At 42.9% G+C, this 18,404-nt stretch overlaps 1 protein-coding gene across 2 annotated transcripts in view; it reads left to right on the top strand.

Annotated features, from left to right (window-relative positions):
- Positions 1-14,444: 14,444 nt before the first annotated feature.
- Positions 14,445-18,404, top strand: part of LOC146042441 (E3 SUMO-protein ligase ZBED1-like) — a 48,965-nt gene continuing 45,005 nt past the window's right edge. Inside the window, exon 1 of one of the 2 annotated variants that reach the window (XM_083162432.1) lies at positions 14,445-14,871. The gene's annotated coding sequence lies outside the window, so the exon portion shown is untranslated. The remainder of the gene's footprint in view (positions 14,872-18,404) is intronic. The other variant, XM_083162433.1, reaches the window with a different exon arrangement.

Raw genomic sequence — 18,404 nt, forward strand, 5'->3', positions numbered from 1 at the left:
TAACAAAGCTAGGGAGATTTCACGAGAACTTGATAGAGAGAAACTGTTACTACAGAAAACAAAAATACTGGGCATGTGATACATAAAGAAGAGAATATTTCTTTTATATCGACTTATAACGATTACTCTGCAGATATTAGAAAAATCATTAAGAAAAATTATAGTATTTTGAAGCAAGATGGTATATTGAACTCCATTATTGCGCCTGAATCACAATTTATTTACAGAAAGAATAAATCTCTAAAAAATCTTTTGGCACCCAGTTTACTCGAAATGAAAGAAATCAAAGAGAAAAATTGGCTTGATAAAGCACAAATACAAGGGTGCTACAAATGTGGCAAAAATACATGTATTACTTGTAATTATATCACAAATAAGACCACAATAATAACAACTGACGATAATGAAAAACCATATGTGATAAAAAGTTTTATAAATTGTGATACTGCTTATGTAATATACCTACTCCGATGTAGCTGCAATATGAAATATATAGGAAGAACTAGTAGATCTCTGAAACAACGATTTTTAGAACATCGACAAAATATTCTGAATCAAATTCAAACTCATAGTGGCATGTATTCAATGCTCCTATTTCGCCGTTTATAATGGCGAGTATGCAGGTTTTTTTGAGAGTAGAGAACTTTTCTCACATATTTTGTACCTCACTGTATTCAACTCTGTTACTTCACAGAAAATATCTTGCGAAGCAAACTGTGTTCGCCCAGCGCTTCTCCCCGTTGTTCAATGGGGATTTCAGTGTGTCTCTCAAAAAGTCTATTCAATGCACAAATAGCAAGTCCTGTAAGTTGTTTTTTTTTTGGAGAGGTTCTCCGTTTTTCCCTCTGCATCTTTTTTAGGTTAACTATATGCTTATCATTGTTAAATTCGTCCTTTTTTTGTTTTTTTTGTTTTAAAAAAAATTAAAAATATGTACTGTAATGTATTTATTGCAAGTGCCATAATGCTGTACTACTCTATTAATTGATTTGGAATTTAATAGGTTATTTTAATGGTAACCAATAAGAAATCATTTTGGAATGCTCCTAGTAATTTCCCATGCTTCCTCTCTTCTTCCTCACCTAACCCCCAAACAGGCTTTTAAACACGCTAACAATTATAAAATAAATTAAATAAAAACACAGGGCAAAGAAACAATGCCAAAAGCACAACACAAGGATAAAGGCCAAACAGAACAAAATACACCCGTCTGCACAAACCCAATTAAAATAGTCACACAGCCATTTGTTGTCAAATAAATACTGAACAAAACATTAACCTTTCTAAACCTTTGTAAAAAAATACAAGTCCACAAATGCGAGGAATACGCTGCTGAGATGAACACCCTGCTCAGGAATATCCCAGTCTGACCAGCTCACGTGGAGAGCAGGAGAAAAAAAGATCTCTCCAGTTACAGCACTCCCATTTGAACTCGCATAATTATGCTAAGTTCGCAAAAGGGGCCGGCGAGCTGGCTACATGTTGAATACTGAGGAAGTCAGAAATGAGGAGATGAGAAAAAGTGCCGAGCGCTTCAGCAAGATCACAGGGACACAGAACAGTGAGCGGTGAGCGAGACTCTCAAAAAACATTGAATACTCCTCATTGTGTCTCCAGACATTTTTTTCTTTGTCATAATAGTGACCCTAAAGATCTTACAGTCACTGGTCTAGAACATGTTCCCCACACTAAAAGAGGTGAAGATAGGTTCCGCAGGCTATGCAAACAAGAAACCCTGTGGATGTTTAAGATGAATCCCATCTACCCGGAAGGGTTAAATGAGGCAGTGGAATTAAATAATATCATCTAAACAATGTCCATATTAATGTCCCTATAGTCCTGCTCGATCCCCATTAAAATGGATTACACAAATAATAAATACGGTACTTATGTATTATCTGGACTCCCATGTTAAATGCACCCCATTTTTTCATACCCCTACTATCCAACTACGCATGGGGTTGACTGTATATAGTGTGGCGAGCGCAGCGAGCCACCGTGCCCGAAGCGTGGTGAGCGCAGCGAGCCCCGCGAGCCCCGCGAGGGGACGCGGTCTCATAAGAAAAACGGGAGTCCAGATATTACATAAGTACCATAAATACTTACGCATTCTTGATATTTCGATAAATCTGTATGTCTCTCTTTTACCCTTTGTTTACACATTGTATGTATATATTAAATATGTCTTTAAAATGTATTATTAAATACGTCTTTAAAATTAAAATCATTAATAATACATTAATTCACTTTATGCATATATTAAATATGGAACAACAACAACAAAAGCAATTTCTGAGCGCAGTTTGTATGATTCTGAAATATATAGCGAAAAAAGAGAGCGCACTGTGTTGATCAATTGTAAATTTTTACTGAACAATTTAGAAATACATTTAATACATTATAAGAAATAAAATAAATTAATATAAACAGACAATTTATTTAAAAATATATATGCATTAAGCACTAGAAATTCATTAAAAGCTTTCCGACCGTGAAATAATTTGTAATTAACCAGATTGGTATTTTTATGCCTTCAATTGTAGCAGTTCCTGAGGAATCAATAGTACTGTTCCTTTAAATATATTGTGCTGAAGTGTAGCTGATAGCTATCAGTAAGGCGGTGCTCCTTATTGTAAAGAATAGGTTATATTACCAGATGTCTCATGCGGGTGGATGGGGTGGTGATGTTAGATCCAGACGGACACCCGCTACCACCGATGTTGCTCCGATGGCGAGGGAGCCGGTACCGGGAGCAGGTGTCTTAGACACCTGCTCCCGGTACCGGCTCCCTCGCCATCGGAGCAACATCGGTGGTAGCGGGTGTCCGTCTGGATCTAACATCACCACCCCATCCACCCGCATGAGACATCTGGTAATATAACCTATTCTTTACAATAAGGAGCACCGCCTTACTGATAGCTATCAGCTACACTTCAGCACAATATATTTAAAGGAACAGTACTATTGATTCCTCAGGAACTGCTACAATTGAAGGCATAAAAATACCAATCTGGTTAATTACAAATTATTTCACGGTCGGAAAGCTTTTAATGAATTTCTAGTGCTTAATGCATATATATTTTTAAATAAATTGTCTGTTTATATTAATTTATTTTATTTCTTATAATGTATTAAATGTATTTCTAAATTGTTCAGTAAAAATTTACAATTGATCAACACAGTGCGCTCTCTTTTTTCGCTATATATTTCTTGTCCTTGTTAAAAAGACTTTGTCTTTTTCTTTGGGAGCAGCACTAATTTTGAGCTGTGTATCATACAAATCAAAACATATATTTTGTTAAATTTTTGCGCCTGATTTGCCCTCTAGGCAATTTTTTTCTTGTATGATTCTGCACTGCAGCTGTCTCATATAAGGGGGATTACCAACCCCTTAATACTTGGTAAAGACAGAAAAAGAAATAGAAACAGCGCTGTGCAAAATCTTTTACTGATGTATTAAAGATATACTATCTCTTGTTTAAAAATCAACAGTAATTTACAGCCATAAACAATTCATATAATAACACACATATATTCCCCCTATAGTTTTAGTATAATGAGGTTAATGCATGCATGCAAATTTTAAAAGGTTTCCAGTGATCACTTCCACACAAATCAATTGGTTAGTGGGTTAGTATTGCATACCTCCCAACTTCTGTGTTGGGGAAATAGGGACACTCGCTCAGCGCCCGAAAAGGGGGCGGGACGTATGCAAATAAGGGTGCTGCTTATGCTAATTAGCCACGACCTCATTTTTATACGAGAATAGATGCTGTGCGCGTGCGCACAGCGTCTATTCTATTAGATTGGGGGGTCTCCCAACTGCCACCCCCCGCAGCGGGACAATGCCTGCCGCGGGTGGGATGAAAATCGGGACTGTCCCGCTGTAATCGTGACAGTTGGGAGGTATGGTATTGATTTAATAAATCAGTAAAACATTTTGCACAGCGTTGTTTCTATTTCTTTTTCTATATATTAAATATGTCTAAATATTATCTCAATGAAAAATTCATACTTCATTATTCTGCTCTATGAATGTATATCTGTTGCAGACAATTACCAAGCAAATTTAGAATTTATATTATGTATACTCAGGGCTATTTTTCAGCAGGCTCCAGCAGGAACGGAGACCCTTCACTCTTTCTGACAAAATATTTCTTAAGCCCTGTACACACAGGGGAGATATATTGCTCAGCCATATATTGCTAGCAATATATGGCTGAGCAATATATTGCTCAGTTTCTCCTTTTCATCAGCGAGCTCCTGCGACCAGCGATCATAAGGGGGCTAAAAACGGGAGCGCGCACCCGGCGATTTATCGCTGGTGCGCACTCCAATCACTGGCAATATGGTCGCCTGCGACCATATTTCCAGCGATTTCAGCCCCTATCGCCCCCGTGTGTACACAGCATTAGATGGACAAAACCATGTGCACTGCAGGTGTTACTTGTGCAGAGATAAATAGATTTGGGTGGGGTTTTACTTCAAAGTGAGATCTATATTGCAGTGGAAAAATAAAGCAGCCAGTATTTACCCTGCACAGAAACAAAATGACTCACCCAAATCTAATTCTCTCTGCACATTTTAAATCTGCAGTGCACATGGTTTTGTCCATCTAAGAAGGATTTTGTCAGAAAGAGTGAACTAGAATAAGGGCCTCAGTTCCTGCTGGAGCCTGCTGAAAAATAGCCCTGTGTATACTGTATATTATGTATGTATGCTGACCGCTCGCCCCTTTTATAAAATATAAAACACCTAATAAAAAATGATTCTGTATATTCATAGAAAAAACACTAGAAATCCTTTTCTAAAATAAAAATTAACCCCATTAATAATCAACTAAGGTATAAAATGCCGGTGTTACAACTTAGAATATACCAGTCAGTAGGATGACGTCCAGCATACACTGTTGTCATGGTATCCAAACAAATGTGCTAGACGCGGCCGCCGGAAACTATGCGTTCCAGGGACCAATGCTTTCTAGCGTTCCAAAAGCCGGAATTGCGTCATTTTACACTCCGGATACTGGAAGTAGTGACAGCAAGCAGGCAGCACTGCGCGCTATCACCACTCACCCGCGGCATTGAATACAGCACAAAGTATGGAAATATAAAAACTCCACGAAAGACAAGAATTATTTACACTGAGAAGATGCTGAGAAACTGCTGGGTACTCAATCATTAGAATGATGAACTTTTCTGACTGGAACTGAAGGACATTGCAATAGAAATAATACTTATTTTCCACTGCTGCAATAGAAATGGTTATTGTCGGGTGTAGCTGGGTCATAGCTGTGTAAAGGGGTCCTTGAAAAATAAACTGGGTCTACTGTGATTTTGGGCGGTAATGTAGTGTCAGGAAAATGTCACCGCAGTCTAAGGGCCGGCGGGGCGCAGGTCCATTTTCGGGCAGGGACGCAGTGCTCTTGTGACTTCAAAAATGGCAGCTGCAACCCAAAACAAGGCACTCCGGCGACTGACTTTGTAGTACAGCTGCGCAGCCAGGGAGCATTAGCATTTCTGTGATGCGATTGCACAATTTTGGAATCGCATCACAGGGAGGGACCCGGGTCGAATGATGGCCTTGCCCTTTGCTGGGCGGGAACAGCAACTAAAGTTGCAGTATTGCAAATTTTAACAATACAACTGATACTAAATCAGGCCTCATATATGAAAAATGCTTATCCCCTATGTATGTGTTCTGTAAGGCACATCATCATACCTCCCAACATTGGTGGCAGTGGAGGAGGGACAAAATTAGGGGACGTGGTCTCCAGGTCAGTGGTTATGGTCTATGCCACGCTCCCACTTTTTACCACTGTTGTGGGCATGGCCAGCCTTGTGAGAGGTGCTCGCCATGCACCCATCCCCGGGTGTGGGTTAAAGCCGGAAATCATAGTACACGCATTGAAAAAGCCGGAAACCATGTAAAGTGTATTAGAAAAGCCGGAAATCATAATAAATGCATTGAAAAAGCCGGAAACCATGTAAAGTGTATTAGAAAAGCCGGAAGTCATAGTACACGCATTGAAAAAGCCAGAAACCATGTAAAGTGTATTGGGTATGTATCATTGGATAGAGAGCAACTAGATTGACACCACTAGGTCGACTTGACTTAAGGTCAACATGCAAGAATGTCGACTTGACTGAAGGTCAACATGCAAGAATGTCGACATGACTGAAGGTCGATGTGGGGTAGGTCGACATGTCATTAAGTCGACACAAGCATTAGGTCGACAGTCAAAAGGTTGACATGGGGTTTTTCACTTTTTTTTTTGGCCCGAAATACGACAGTTTTTTTTTTTTTAACTTGTGTAATTTTTATTAAATTTTACATGTTATATGTTATATGACAATACAATAAAAGAAATAAAGAATAACATTGGAGGCCCGATGGCCCCATTAGACATACATATAGAAAATTATTAAAAAGGTCTTAGTATTTGCTTTCTGTGTACATACAGTTCAATAAATATTAACATTTTACCAATTCTCTGTGTGATCTTATGCTAATTCTATTGTTGCATGGTATATACGGCGTGTATGAAGTCAGTGGACTGTGTTCTACCCTCCGCTATTCTCTGCGGGTGCAGGTGGCAAAGCAGCATCCAGAGATGTTCTACATTCATGTGAATCTTTATAATACATTGGGTATTATGTGGGTATTTCAGAGGCCAAGGTGGAAGCATTCCATCTATCCCACTTATGGTGGTATTTTTCAAGTGAGCCCCTCAATCGAAAGACATATCTCTCATGGCCGGATACCTCATTAACCAATGCACGCCAATGCTGGATATTAGGGGCGGATGGAGCGAACCAGTTTCTTGCTATTATTACCTTGGCCAGTGATATCAAGCACAAAACATACCTATAAATTATGGGCGAATAAGTCTCCTCCAAGTCCATTCCAAACAAACACAGCCTAGGTGACACAGGTGGTAGTGTTGTTTCTGTGCGCCGGATATCGGACCACACCCCCTCCCAGAACTTCAGTACCATAGGGCACAACCACACCATATGCCAGAAATCTGCCTCACTGGATCTACATCTGGGACAATCTGAGTCTAGCCTTATACCTGCCCTGTGTAGAGACACAGGTGTTCGATAGGCCTGGTGCAGGATGTAGAAAGATACCTGTTGGTATCTAACGCAGGGGGTAGAGCACTTGATGGACCCTAATATTAACGTCCATTGGTTCTCATCTATAGTTCCCAAATCTCGCTCCCACTTAGTTTTAAGCCTTTCTAGTATTTGGGGGCTTGCACGCGTGTTAAGGCTAGCATATATTTTGGATAGTTGTTTACGGTGGCCGAGATTACTAAGAAGTTCCTTGACTGGAGAGTTAGAAATAGCTGGTACTAGGCCTGCAAATTGTGTTTGTATTGCATGTCGTAGTTGAAAATAACTAAAAAAGGCACTATTGGATATGCGGAATTCCTCACCCAACTGCTGGAAAGATCTAAGGGATCCGTCTGCATAGAGTTGATTGATTGAGGTGAGTCCCGCCCTGCGCCATATATTATCTTCAGATATGGGTAATAGTTCCTTAAAGGATACATTATGCCACAGGGGGGTGTCACCGTCAATTCCCCCCCAGTCAAAAAAGGAATGGGATTGCCTCCAAACAAGTATGGTCTGCCGTACTATAGGAGGAAGATTGCTCGGGGAATTACCAGAGAGTAAAAAATGTAATGGGGAGAACATAGGGCCAGCTCTTTCATTGTAGAGACTAGCAAACGTGCCCCCCCCCCCCCCTCCCCCAATCCAGTCGGAGATGTGTGTTAGTTGAGCTGCTAAGTAATATATGCGTAGATCTGGAAGCCCTAAGCCACCATTATCTCTCGCCCTAACCAAAGTTCGTATGGCCACACGCGGAGTTCCCCCTCCCCATATAAATGTAGAGATTGTGCTTTAAATTTTACTGCAAATAGATTTTTATTGATTTTAGGTATGGCTTCAACAGTACAGTTCAGTTATAAATTTGCCAAATAAGGAACAATGTAATAGCGTAATAAAGTACGTATAAACTGGTGCGGAAACAATAGTACATTTAAGGAGAAAGGGGGAGGTATAAGGGGAGGAAAGGGATAGAGGAAGGGGAGAGGGGGGGGGGGGGGGGGTTATTCCGGAACATTCAACAACATATGACTAACAAAGATAAAGCACATAGTTATATGTATATACATATATATGGAAATGCGTGAGCCGATCAGAAGCAGCTTTCTGAGGGTAGAGGGTTGGCAAGGAAGAGAGTACGGAGGAGGAGCGGTAAGGTTCAGGTCGCTGGGAGGAAGGGGGGCGCTAGGGGGGCTAGGAGGCCATTACATCTTTGTAGGTCTTGGTGTCCCTGAAGAACAGCCATCTGGACCACGTATTCCTAAACTGGGCATGTCTATCGTCAGCAGAGGATATGATGTCCTCCATGTCCATGTAGAAGTCTATTTTCTTGAACCAGTCTTTTACTGTTGGAGGAGAGGAGGAGCGCCATCTCACCGGGATAACCGATTTAGCTGCGTTGTTCAGGTGACACAACAGAGAATTTTTATATCTTGAGAGTGGGGCTGGGGAAAGGTGAAACAGCCAAAATAGTTGATCGGAGGGGATCTGATCGCCCAGGATAATTCCTGACAGCCTGATGATCTCCGTCCAGAAAGGCCGTATGAGAGGGCACTGCCACCATATATGCAATGGGTTCCCTGGGGCCCCCGCGCAGCGCCAGCAGATGTTGGGAACACCAGTACCCATTTTGGAGAGAGTGTCTGGACATCTGTACCAGCGGGACATGAGCTTGTACTGTGTCTCACGGACTCCAACATTGGTGGAGCAAGCGTGAGCCAGGCAGAAAATCTTTTCCCAATTGGATTCGCCTATGTCTCTTCCTAATTCACGGTCCCATGTTGCCGTAAAGTGGGGGAGTCTGAGACTAGTGTCAGACAAAATGAGATTGTATAATGTAGAGATGGTGTGTTGGGGAGGGGTCGAACTGGAGCAGAGGAGTTCAAAGGGCGACGGGGGTGCAGTAAGTGCGGTGGGAGAGCCGAGCGAATGGAGGTAATGACTAACCTGAAGGAATCGCCAGGATTCACCGTCTGGCAAATTCCACTCAGCTTTAGCTTCGGCAAAAGACAGAAGGTGCCCCCCTCTCATCAGCTGTCCCAGTCGGAAGAGTCCCTCATCTAGCCAGCGGCTGAAGGCCTTTAGGTCGGTACCTGGGGGGAAACTGTTGTGGGCCAGGAAGGACTTAAACGGGGAGGCCTTTGAGGAAATAGAGGGGAGTTTCTTAAGAGATTTCCAGGCTTGCATAGTGGGCCCTATCGTGGGGTGGTCTGAGCCAGGCAGGGAGGGGAGCCATGGGGCAAGGTACACCGGGATGTGCAGTTCCTGCTGCTCAATCTGAACCCATTGCTTCAATGTATCTCTTCTGGACCATTCAAGGATCCTAGTTAGCATGGAGGCCTGATAATACCCTTGGATGTTTGGGAGTCTAAGGCCCCCTCTAGATGTTGTTCTGTGCATGAGGTCCAGTCTCAAACGCGGTCGTTTACCCGCCCATACAAAGTCTCGTATAATGGCCTGTATATCTTTGAACCAATGTTGCGGGATCTTAATGGGGAGAGTCTGAAGGAGGTATAGGATCCTCGGGAGGAAATTCATTTTCAGGATGCCCAGTCTACCAAACCATGAGAAGGGCCGGGCCCTCCAAGCACATAGGTCGTGCCGCAGTTTTGTAAGTAAGGGGGTGAAGTTGGCTTCAAAAAGCCGGGAGGGGCTTCTGGTGATGACTACTCCTAGGTATTTTAATTGGGAGTCATGCCAGGTAAAAGGGAACGCTGCTTTGAGGCCGGGGATTATGTTAGGTGGCGTGGAAATATTTGCGATTGACTGTGCTTTAAATTTTTGTAAAAAAATGTTTAGGGATATACATTGGGGCATGTTGTAAGACATATAGATATCTTGGCTGCACAACCATTTTAATTAAATTTATGCGCCCTGACATCGTCAGAGGGAGCTTTTTCCAGACGTGAATCTTCCTTTGGAAATCCGACATGACAGGATCTATATTTTGTTTCACATAGGCTGAGCTATCTGCTGTGATCCATATCCCCAAATACTTGAAGCGGAGGGTCCACTGAAGGGGGGAGTTAGTTGGGAGATCCTCTGGGACTGTACCCGACAAAGGAAAAATACTAGATTTGTCCCAATTAACCAATAGGCCTGAAAAGGTACCAAACATACTAACTGTGTCCAACATGGCCGTTAAAGATGAGCCGGCATCGTTTAAAAAAAGCAGCATGTCATCGGCATAGAGCGCAATAACATCAAAGCAGTTATCTATTGATAGGCCCTTTATTATAGTGTGACTCCTGACCAAGCACGCAAGTGGCTCAATTGCCAAGGCAAAGAGAGCCAGCGATAGCAGGCACCCCTGTCTTGTCCCCCTGCCCAGGTCAAAGTGTTCAGTTATAAAACCGTTAATAGATAGTCTAGCTCGGGGGTTGGAGTATAATAACCTAATCCACTTTATATAGTTGGGACCAAAATCAAACCCGCGCAGGACCTCCCACAAATAAGACCATTCAATCGAGTCGAAGGCCTTGGCGGCGTCCAGCGACACCACCACTGCCCCCGACCCACTCACGTCCCCCCTCTGTATGTGGCAGAACAATCTGCGCAGATTCTGTGTGGTTGACTTACCGGGCATAAAGCCCGTTTGGTCATCGTGCACTATAGTATTTATGACAGAGTTAAGGCATATTGCGAGAATCTTGGCCAGGATTTTTATGTCAGTCGTCAGTAATGAAATCGGGCGGTACGATTCTGGAGCAGTTGGGTCTTTTCCCGGTTTTAGTAGTACTATAATAATGGCTTCCAACATGGATGGGGGTAGTCTTCCTAATTGGAACAAGTCATTATACAGTGAAAGTAGATATGGGATAAAATGATCTTTATATTTCTTGTATATATCTATAGGGATACCGTCGCTGCCCGGGGCCTTTTTATTGGGAAAGGAGGCTATAGCTGTCTCTATCTCCAAGTGGGTAATCGGTTCCTCTAATCGTGTTATAGATGAAGAGGAGAGGCGGGGTAAATAAATTTTGGCCAAATAGTCATGTAGTTGTTGTGTCGTGTATGTAACCCTAGTAGCATATAAGTCAGAATAGTAAGAATGAAATACTCGTGCAATGTCCGGGGTGGAGTATTGTAATGCACCTGAGGGGATCCCGAATCTGCTGGATAGTGCTATTTCCTCTATCTTCTCTTGCCAGGAAAGCTTAGTAACTACCCCCCACCTCAGCCTGTGAATGCATTGCGTGTTTATTGAACAACAGTTTACGCTTGGTTTTGTCCAATAGATAATCAGACCATTTTCGCCTAGCAAGATTCCAGTAAGTGCGATCAATGGGTGATTTGGATAGTAAATAAGTGTCCTCCCGCCTTCTACACTCCTCCTCAAGCCTGTGTTCCACCATTTTCGCCTAGCAAGATTCCAGTAAGTGCGATCAATGGGTGATTTGGATAGTAAATAAGTGTCCTCCCGCCTTCTACACTCCTCCTCAAGCCTGTGTTCCTCTTCCCTACTAGCTCGCTTGATATTTGCCACCCTTTTAATAAAGGAGCCTCTCAGATAGGCCTTGAAAGTGTCATGTTTCAGTGCGGGATTCATACAGGAAGCATTGTGGGATTCAAAATCTTTCCATGAAATACGACACAGTTGACATGGACACTGAAACGTAGCACCGCGTCCCCTCATATGGCTCGATGCGCTCACCATGCTTTGGGTGCAGTGCCTCGTTATGCTCAGCACACTATTTTATTCTACCACCACGCCTGGTAGATAGTAGGGCATGAAATACCACCTGTTGGCACATGTCGGCTCAAAACAAAAAGGTGAAACCCCCATGTCGACCTTTGGACTGTTGACCTTCCCCATGTCTTCCTAATGACATGTTGGCCTTCCTGCATGTGGACCTAGTGACTGTATACCAGTGTATTAGAAAAGCCGGAAATCATAGTAACTGCATTGAAAAAGCCGGAAACCATGTAAAGCGTATTAGAAAAGTACGTGGCTCCTACACAAAAGTGAGTGCTGGCTCCTACTCAGTTACAGAAGCTGGGTGCTGCCGGAAATATTACAGTGCAGCACCCAATACAAAGCAATACAACAATTGATGTGCCTGTTGCTCCTTCATCAGCAGTTATGGAAAAGGCAGGCAGGGACCTTATCTTACAGTAGGATTTTGATAATATTTTTGCAATTTAGCTGACATAGGTTCGTGACCCTATTCAATAAACGTATTTGTTTTTCTCTAGCCAATGCTATATACAAGAAGCATGCTGCTGGTCAAAACAACAGGGCCCATTTACCATAGATTGCATATGCTTTTTCAATGCATTTACTATTATTTACGGCTTTTTCAATACATTTGCTCTTATTTCCAGCTTTTTTAATGCATTTACTATTATTTACGGCCTTTTCAATACAATTGCTATGATTTCCAGCTTTTTTAATGCATTTAGTATTATTTCCAGCTTTTTTAATGCATTTACTATTATTTCCAGCTTTTTCAATGCATTTACTATTATTTCCAGCTTTTTCAATACATTTGCTATTGTTTCCCACTTTTTCCAATACATTTACTATTATTTCCGGCTTTTTCAATGCATTTGCTATGATTTTCAGCTTTTCTAATACACTTTACATGGTTTCCGGCTTTTTCAATACTGATTTCCAGCTTTTTTAATGCAATTACTATTATTTCCAGCTTTTTTAAAGCATTTACTATTATTTCCAGCTTTTTCAATGCATTTACTATTATTTCCCACTTTATCAATACATTTACTATTATTTCTGGCTTTTTCAATAAATTTACTATGATTTCCAGCTTTTCTGATACACTTTACACTTTACCGTGTTTCCGGCTTTTTCAATGCATTTGCTAGGATTTCCAGCTTTTTTAATGCAATTACTACTATTTCCAGCTTTTTTAACGCATTTACTATTATTTCCAGCTTTTTCAATACATTTACTATTGTTTCCCACTTTTTCAATACATTTGCTATTATTTCCAGATTTTTCAATAAATTTACTATGATTTCCAGCTTTTTCAATGCATTTACTATTATTTCCGGCTTTTTCCAATGCATTTGCTATGATTTCCGGCTTTTTCAATGCATTGGCTATGATTTCCGGCTTTTCTAATACACTTTACATGGTTTCCGGCTTTTTCAATGCATTTACTATGTTTCCGGCTTTTACCCTCTTCCCCCATCCCCTTTCTGCAGTGAATAGACACTTTGAGTGCACGTATGGATAGGAATCAATTTTCACCAAAAACTAAATGCGTACATTTTCAGGGAAATGAGCAGCCATATTTAATTCTCTGCTGAGGTAAAACAATAATATCATTGTATTATCCAATGGAACCAAATGTTGGGATTTTATACTTAAATAAAAGGAAAAAAAAATCACTGTAGTATCCATTTTCGCAATTACGATATGAGGAGAAATTCTGGCATTTCGTTCAGCAGGGTTGAAAAGTAAGTCGGTAATGTCTTTCAGAGGCCCTGTCGGAAAGGGTTTTCATTTCATAACTCTTGCTTTGTACAAATCATGCTAGTTAATACTGTAGCTCTGCTAGTTAATACTGTAGCTCTCCTTTGTAGTAAAGCTGCATACAGTTCTATCCTAAGGTAACACAGGAAAGTTTAAAAATGAATTATATGTATTGTGCAAACACAACAGCAAGGGGGTCAGCACCAGAGCTGGCTTTTAATGTGCCAGCAAAATATGTTAATTTTAACATTTTCCCCCAGAAACGACTTTGTATTCACAGTTGTAATACCCCCCAATTCACATGACATTTCAGCACTCAAACTGCCAGAGTAACAATAGCCAGAGACGCCATACTCCTCTTGTAACACTACTGAGGTGAAGTAACAACTACAGTAGAAAATACCCATACATAATCCTATATAATTAAGGCCCCCCCCCCCCCCCCCCCCCATCCACTAGGGCGAGGTATCGCATGCGGTATAATCTACTCCACAACTATATGACTTTCAAAGTGCTGGACTATAGTCTGTTGCTGTGCACATGTAATGGCGCCAAACAGCAGTGACTGACTGAGCCAGCCAGCAGCAGCGCGTGATGTGACGGAGTCTGTCTGCTGCTGCTGCGTGCTCGGCCTCGGCTTCAGCTCCCTGGACACATGACTTGGTATCTAGTTACAAACAACCCTAGCAGCCATTGGTCACCTTGGACATCAATCCACACAGTACAAAGGGGTGGGACATATTGCATGCCCTGATTGGCTGCCGCATGCCCGTGTCCTTAACCACGTCTCCTTCTGCCTTCCTCGCCGACCATTGCCTAGCGGCGCTGTCCATCACCATCGCCGGCAGCGGGGCGTTTACAACACGCGTTTGAATTGTACCATGATTGGCCAGTCTCCTGCCCATCAAAGGGCAGAGCCCAAACCGGCGACCCCATTGGCCGCTACTACTGTCCGTCATGAGGTGATTACCAATCGATATGTCCAATCGGTACAGGCCGCGGGGGCGGAGCTTGGACCCGCGGTATTAGATTCTCCGTTGTTGGGTGAAGAAAATCGAAATATCAGAAGAATGATTTACCCCGGGATGGCCGATACATGACCGTACGGACGGAGCCACGCACAGGCTGGCGATATAATTGCACCAGACCGAGAGGTGCCTACCGATACCTCCCGATTCGATACCGATACCTGAAGACAACGGAGGGGGAGGGGCGGGGAAACTGCTGATCGGACCATCCCCGCCCTGGGGCATCATCACTCGGTCCGGATTGAGGGGACAATCGGAACGGACATTGCCGATTATCCCGATACTACAGGTGAGGCGGGTGCGGCGAGGCCCGGGAGTCGCTGCCATCACCGGGAGGGTGGCTGGGAGTCGCCATAGAGCCTCCACTAATCGATATATCGCTACTGATGTGTACCAGGGAAGTCATGTGTATATGTAAGCATGTATATATGTCATGTTCATATATATATATATATATATATATGTATGTACTGTATATGTGTGTGTCTATATATATATATATATATATATATATATATATATATATATATATATATTTATATATATATATATATATATATATATATATATATAATTAATATAATGCACATGTAGCCCTGGGCATTTAATACAGGTGCATGCAGGGTGCAGTCTCTGTGCTGTGCATATGATATTAGCAATATATCAGCAGCAGCCTCCCCGGCATGTGTGCAAGCTCCTATCAGAATGACATGGGAGGAGATTGCAGAACAGTGTCTCCCTCCTATAAATAAATGTAATATTTCCCTGTCATTAGTGAGGCAGAGTTCTGTATTTGCAGACAGAGAGCTGGAGGACACCATGATGCCAGCGATTACTGTGCTGCTGGATGGTTCTAGCTGCACCCTAAGGTCATATATATATACATGGAGCAGAGACAGGGAGATGAGGGAACGTTAGTGCACACGGTACAGTGATACATTCTGGTTATGGTTATTGTATGTGATCACAGTCACACAGTATAGCGTATGGATGACGTCCTACATTACCTAGGACAGTCCCTGAATCCAGAATCACCAGGGAGCGTAAAGAGGTACACATAAACCTTACACCACCTCCGATGAGGTTTATAGGGCATAATGGTGGTGAGTAATATGAAGATTGTCACTATTAAAGCCTCCTCCTCCTCTTCGGTTTGTGGCTGCTCCGAGTTCTCATTAACTGCATCAAATCAAAGCACTGGAAGTAATAAACGCAATCAGGTTTCCCTAATTATATTCATTTGCTAGCGTTCAGTTACATTTATTTTGCACAGGCGATTTGGCCATAAGTGCATACTTTGATGATCTCTGCCTCTCCCAGGGATGGATGTGAATGGCCATCAAGGGGTTAATGTCCCTGTGAATTAACCTATTAATCATACGTCTGTGAAAGATTCAGGCACATCCCATTACATGGCTGTGTATCCTGTACCCGAGTTATGTTACATCCGCCATGGTGTCCATGTCAACATTTCATTAGTGTCAACATTATCAACATGCTGGCTTTCTCGTGTCGACATGAATATAAAAACGGGGGGGGGGGCTATTTCAGATTTTGTTGGAGTTGCTAACACTGCTGCTTCCGTAGCACTGTATGGTAATGCAGCAGGAGGTGTATGTTAGACCCCTCGGTACTTGTTTCCTAGCACGGCCACAAATCTTGGCCATCGGGGGTAATTTTAGTGGCCTGCGACGCGACCGACGCGATGCCCCCGATTTTTCCATTGAAAACAGTGAAAAATCGGGTCGGTCGCGTCGTGTGCGCCTAAAAATGCTTAAATGGTCCACCCGCGATTTCCCCATAGGGAACAATGTTAAATGCCTCAATTTACCCGCGATGACCCCGATTTCCCATAGGAAACAATGTTAAATGGGTCAATTTACCCAAATCATCACAGGGAACAATGGTAAATGGGCCAGAAAGCCCAAAAAACCCCCCTGACCAGTGAAATGTCCCCCCAAAAGTAGTTCACTCCACCCCGCGATGAACGTGAACCCGAAGCGTGACGAGCGCAGCGAGTCCGCGAGGGGCGGCGGTATGCGTCCTCCGACCTTTTCATACCCCCACTATCCACTAGGGCGTGGAGTGAGAATAGAATAGTGTGGCGAGCGGACGCGGATACCTTTACAGGTAAACTTGTCCCTTCGCGGGCTTCACAGGTATCCGCGTCCCCTCGTGGGGCTCGCTGCGCTCGCCACGCTTCGGGCACTATTCTATTTTCACTCCACGCCCTAGTGGATAGTGGGGGTATGAAAAGGTCGGAGGACGTGCTCGCCACGCTTCGGGTTCACGTTGATCACGTGGTGGCGTAAAATACTTTTGGGGGACATTTCAATGTTCAGGGGTGTTTTTGGCCCATTTACCATTGTTCCTATGATAATTTGGGTAAATTGAGCCATTTAACATTGTTTCCTATGGGAAATCGTGGTCATCGCGGGTAAATTGAGGCATTTAACATTGTTCTCTATGGGGAAATCGCGGGCATCGCGTCTGGCCCATCGCACCCGATTATTTTGCGCATGCGATGCCCGCGATGGCCCCGATTTTACCCCCGATGACAGCGATTATGATCGTTGTGGCCGTGCTAGGAAACAAGTATCGACCCCTCCAGCTGTGGCCGTGATCCCAGCTACTTCCAAGGACACAGGCATCATGTCACTCACACCCAATGGGGACACGCAGGCCGTTAGTTTTAGCGGCCAGAAAATCTCTCTCCGATGACCGATCCATGGCCTCGGTATAGTGGATAGGCAAATGTTCGACACCTAAAAAGGTGTTCACTTCACCCAGCACAATATTATATTCTCCCTCTATGCCCACTTAGATAGTAAAGTATGAACCAAGTCGATCAACGCCAAAAAAAAGTACACATTTCCGTTAAGTGGTTACTCGATTTATCCACATACCAATGTGATATTTTATCTTGCCAGTATGGAAACACAATATGTGGGACAAACTACCCTTCATTCAAAAGATCAAATTAAGGAAGATTTATTGACCATTAAGGGAGGCAATGAGAAACATGTAATATCAATACGTTTTATATAAAGTAATAATTCCAATCCTGCTGGTGTGCAGTTTGCAATAGGAATGAGGCACATTATACAGTGGATGGGAGTGGGGGAGATTGTCATTAGAATCAGAAGTCTGTTGGCTTTTTAAATTGACTTTTAGCACGACGGATTGTTTTAATCACGGCTCCGTATTGTCCCTTTGTTTTGAATAACGTCATTTCTAGCGTTTCAATGAGTTTATTTCTATATCTTTATAATTATTAGATAGATGTTTCCCATATATAGCATCTTGACTACTTATTTAAGAAATGTGGGTCATTGATACTGAATGCGGGTACATAGCATTCTCATTAATGCCACATACAAGTTAGGTTGGGTATAAGAATAGTTACCATCCCTGACCCTAGCCCTCCCCGGTAGTGCCTAAATCTATTCCCCATACCCTGCCGCCTAAACCTAACCCCCTGCCCCTCAGTCTAACCAAACTGTTAACAACACCATCATCTCCCCTGTTCCCCAACTCCGCTGCCTGGGTGTCACTCTTGACTCCTCCCTCTCCTTTGCACCCCACATCCAAGCCCTGGCCCATTCTTGCCGGTTCCAGTTACGCAACATTGCTCGCATCAGGCCCTTTCTCTCACAGAGTGCAACTAAGCTGATCATCCACTCATTAGTCATCTCACGGCTTGACTACTGTAATGCTCTTCTCACTGGCCTCGCTCAATCCCAACTGGCTCCTCTCCAATCTGTCCTCGATGCTGCAGCCAGGCTTATCTTCCTCTCCCGCCGCTCTAATTCTGCCACTCCC

This window comes from Crinia signifera, chromosome 19 (assembly GCF_055691185.1).
Source record: "Crinia signifera chromosome 19, ASM5569118v1, whole genome shotgun sequence".
NCBI lineage: Eukaryota > Metazoa > Chordata > Amphibia > Anura > Myobatrachidae > Crinia > Crinia signifera.